Here is a 4,662-nt window from a genome sequence, read left to right as displayed (position 1 = left end):
TTATCGTGTGATGTGATTCTCAAGCTTGTATCGAAGAAAACTTAGGGTTGCGTGCTAGAGAAGAAGATACAAGAATTAGAATTTTGGATTTTGTTTATTTGATGTAATTTTAAATTATTGTCTTTTGGTTACTTTGATGTATATGATTATTTAAATAAACTTAATAGATATTGTCACCTTTAATGTTGTATGATAGTACCTTGAGAGCTGTGAGCAATCAGCTCAAGCCCCGGCATTTTCGCCGTAGGTTGGGGTTTGACAGATTGGTATCAGAGCCGAAGGTTTAAGATAGGTTGTTAGTTGTGCCATAGTAACATGCTTAGGAGCCCCATACGTGTTTATATGTTTGCCTTATGTGTCTGACTTAATTGTTTATAGCTTTCTTAGATAATTAATTATTTATTATTTATTATTTTATTGTTATGCACACACACACACAACTCCGAGGATATGCCTCAACCTTCAAAGAAAACTTTTCTTAAATTAGATTGCCTTTTATTTTTGGTAAATTCCTTAGAATTCCCTACTTTTGTTTTTACTCTACATCTTAAGGCTAGGTAGTGTGACAAGTTCCTTTCGAAACTGGAAGGAGGAGAGTACTGTGAGTTCCTTAGAATTCCCTACTTTTGTTTTTACTCTTCACCTTAAGGCTAGGTAGTGTGACAAGTTCTTTACGAAACTGGAAGAAGGAGAGTACTGTGAGTTGGGCCTTGGCAAACTGGTTCCGAGAACCCAAGGTAAGAGGCTATTCCTTACCTGGAGAATAACCTGGCCACGGTACTCAAGCTTATAGGCCAAAGCGGGATCACAATTTTCATACGACAGACACCTTAGGTTGTTTTTAAACCGAATTCACGATGGTTCGTGGCTAAATTCGGTTTTCCCGATTATTGTGTTTCGTTATTTAAATGGAATCCATGGGCACTCCTACTATCTATTTCTCACTTTGTTTTAATTTTTTGTTGGAGTTCATCATACGTGGTGGTTCACGGGATGCTCCAACTACTCATATTTTTCTTTCGTTTATTCTTTATTTAGTTTGGTCGGTTAAAACGCCATGTAACACTCATGGGCCGATAAACTCTATTGTATTGATAATTCATTAATTAGATGGGACAGTTAAATGCCTAGTAACACTCATGGGCCGTCCAACTCCATTTTTTTTATTTGTTAGTTTTGTTGGGCAATTCAAATTGCCATTGAAAGCTCATGGGAGGCCAACATCCACATGTATATTTCGTTAGTTTATTGTAAAGTTAACTTAATCAAATAAAAATCTAAATTTTAAACTAACCTTACCTCCTCGTGTAGTCATCACACATTAATCATATTGACTACATCATCTAATAACTATTTACGCAATGTAACCCCCCCCCCCATCTTATAATCTTTTATCTTTAATCCGTATGACGCAAATCCCCTTATTTCTTAAGACAACGTTATTATAAGTATCTACATAATTAAATATTTTATTATTCTAATGTTTTCTTCAATTTATCCTTCATCTTGTAAATATTTATTTTTGATCCTCGTAGAATGCCTCATCTAAGAAACCACCGTCATCCTCGACATCCATTGTCTGGTTCTCATGACCACAGTATGGCCACTGGTATCGCCAAGGAGATAGCTGCTGCGATCCCTATGATAGTGACCAAATTCAAAACATCAATGCGACTGATCCAACATTTCCCACTAATTCCTCTACTGGTGACTACGAACCATCTACCTCCACTCGTCCTCACAACAAGAAACGTAAGAACCTTGCTGCAAAAAATCCTACCCACCCTCAAGTCTCCTCAAACAAGAAACCTTACCTCGGTCCTTTCTCGTTATACTCCATTTGTAACCATCATCACCCGATTAAATCACTATGTCTTTGTTGCACCCAATGTAACCGTTATGGCCATTTTGCTAACACTTTTCGTGTCCTACCTAATGCACAAGTCGTCCCGCTACAACCTACCCCTAATGCTCAACCTGATGCCCTTACTACCCGTGCTTGCTACCCTTCAGGATACCCTAACCCTCTCTGCGATATGTGCCCTCAGATTTTCCAAATTAATCAAGTTCAAACTATAGTTACACCATACTACATTACCCATCAAGTCCAAACCCATAAATCCCACGTCCTTCAAGATCCTCTCATCAAGCAAGATCATTCATACGTAACTCAAACTTATCAAATTTCGTACCGCAAGCTCAAGTCTACCAAGGCTACTCTAACCAATCTACCCTCTTGCAAATCGTTCGAGCTCCAGTTTCCCAAGCGATGTCGGATCAATCTACCATGACTACTCAAGCCCTCATGGATCAAATCACCCAAAACTCTTAAGTTTCAAGGTTCCAAGTCATGCGCAACTGAAGATTTAAACTACTAGAAGACTTTGCCGCTCGTCTTATTCTATCTCACGTGAATTTGACTCTTCTGCCTTGTATCAACTATTTAATAAATTTTGAATTAACGTTTTTATGAATTATTGAAGTACTAACTAAGATTTTCTATTATTATACCCCTCGAGTAAAGTTTAAAATTATCGAAGGGTGGTTTTATAAAATTCCCCATTTTAAATAACTAAACTATAAAATTTTGTCTATTTAAAGACGTCTCACTTAAAACTATTTTCCCTAAAGGATTTCTATTCTTAAAAATTTTATTTTCAAATGTTTTGTAAATCCACATGATGGGACGAATCATGTGAACCATCCAACGATGAAAATAATTATGGTCCTTTTCATAATTCTAGAAGTCCTCGCAAGGAAATCATGGTGTGTAAGATTGTGTGTCATAATATAGAATTGAAAGTAGTTGGGATAACGGTACGAATGTAAAGATGATAAGGACATGGTGGATACGCCGCTGGTACATCCTATATATAAGTGTCCTTATCGGATTTTTGTTTGGAATGTTGTTTTAACTATTCAAAGTTCTGTGTCATGATAAATTATTTTTAAGTTTTATTTTAAATTTTTCTTTTCCTCAAACTTTAATGGATTTGTTATAGTATCCTTTAATTTCGAGACGAAATTCCCTAAAGTAGGGGACTGTAACAACTCGGGTCTTAAACTATTATTTTATTAACCGTTACCCGACCCGTTTTTAATTTTGGGAAATTTATCAATAAAAAATATCACGTTTGTCGAGTAAATATTATTTTATTCTTAATTGTTTATTTTATATATATATATACATATTAAATTTACTTTGAGAATATATAATTTCTACCCTAAAACATACTTTAAACCTATTATGTTTCTACCTCAATAGTCTAGGGACTAATCTGCAAATTGTGATATTATACCTCTTAAACCATTTACCCTATAACCCGTTTAGCCATATCCGGCACCCAAATCCGCAACCCATGACCCTGTTATCTTTCTTGAACCACAATACTCGTTAAAATCTTGGAACTTATTTATGAATCTTGTTCCTCATACCATATACGACATCACCAACGTAACCAATTGGGAAAAGCAGATCGTTTGATATATGAATTGATCATATTGACCACCGCCTTCACTCGTTTAATGATATACCATATAGAGATGATATTAACGTAATTAAATCAACCCACACAGTCTATAAACCATCGCCAACTGACACCCTATAATCAATTGTGTTAACTTAACTGTTTGATGCGAATTCCTCGTCTACCCGTCGCCGGCTGTTCATCGTCCAAATTGACCCTTAATTTACAACTGTTTAAGGTAACTAAATCATGGATCATACTCGTTTTTAATCAGAAGCCCTAACACTAATTAATCCAAAGTATAACCGTTTAATCGATTGATGGTTTTTGGGTTTATATGTTAGACTAGTTTCTTCGTCTGTTCTGTTATATATTTTCCGTTTTTAAAATGCCACCAACTGATCATCTAGATCAGTTGGCTGGTGGGTGTGATTTGAGTTTCTGGGCTGGAGGGCTCAGGTTCGAGTCCCTCCAGCAGCGTTTTTTTTTTTTTCTTTTTAGTATTAATTTAGTTTATTATATATATCACTCTATATAACCACTTAAATCATATTAATAATATAATCCTATTAATTAATATATTGAAATATAAGATTTAGTGTTTTATAAAAGATTTTATTTTATAAAAATATTATTATTTATTATCATTTACTTATTATCTCCAATACTAATATAAAAGATATCTTTATTATATAATAAAAATACATATAAATACATTAAACGTATTTTTTAAGATTAAAATGAACAAATGCCTTTATATAAACTATAAAATCTCTATAATTATTAACTTTTATTTATTTAAATTAAAGTAATAATTCAAAATAAAAAATTAATAATACATATTTGTAATATTTAACTTTCGCAAAAACACTCGATCATTTAATCCCGAACCTCTATCTAGTTTTAGTTTCGTTGTTGAATTCTTATTTAATTTCCATAATTATTATTACTTAGGAAATTCGTTTGTTGATAAACCTCGTCGAGCGTGGTTTATCGTTTTCTTGTCGGATTCATTCCCGCTTTGCTTATTTGATCAGGTGAGTATTTCACTTCCCTATTTTACCCATTTTAACCGTTTTGGAGACATATGTGTTCTATTTATTTTATTACTATATATTACTCAACTTGCAACTGTTAGTCATGTGTGTTTAACAGTTTATACCTAACTTGTTTTATGCTTATATGCTTTACTTGA

The sequence above is a fragment of the Bidens hawaiensis genome, unplaced genomic scaffold (genome assembly GCF_021521415.1).
Source record: "Bidens hawaiensis isolate Kalapana, Puna unplaced genomic scaffold, B.hawaiensis_p1.1 tig00025383_1, whole genome shotgun sequence".
Classification (NCBI taxonomy): domain Eukaryota; kingdom Viridiplantae; phylum Streptophyta; class Magnoliopsida; order Asterales; family Asteraceae; genus Bidens; species Bidens hawaiensis.
The sequence above is the reverse complement of the archived record's forward strand: the minus strand, read 5'-3'. Positions refer to the sequence as shown.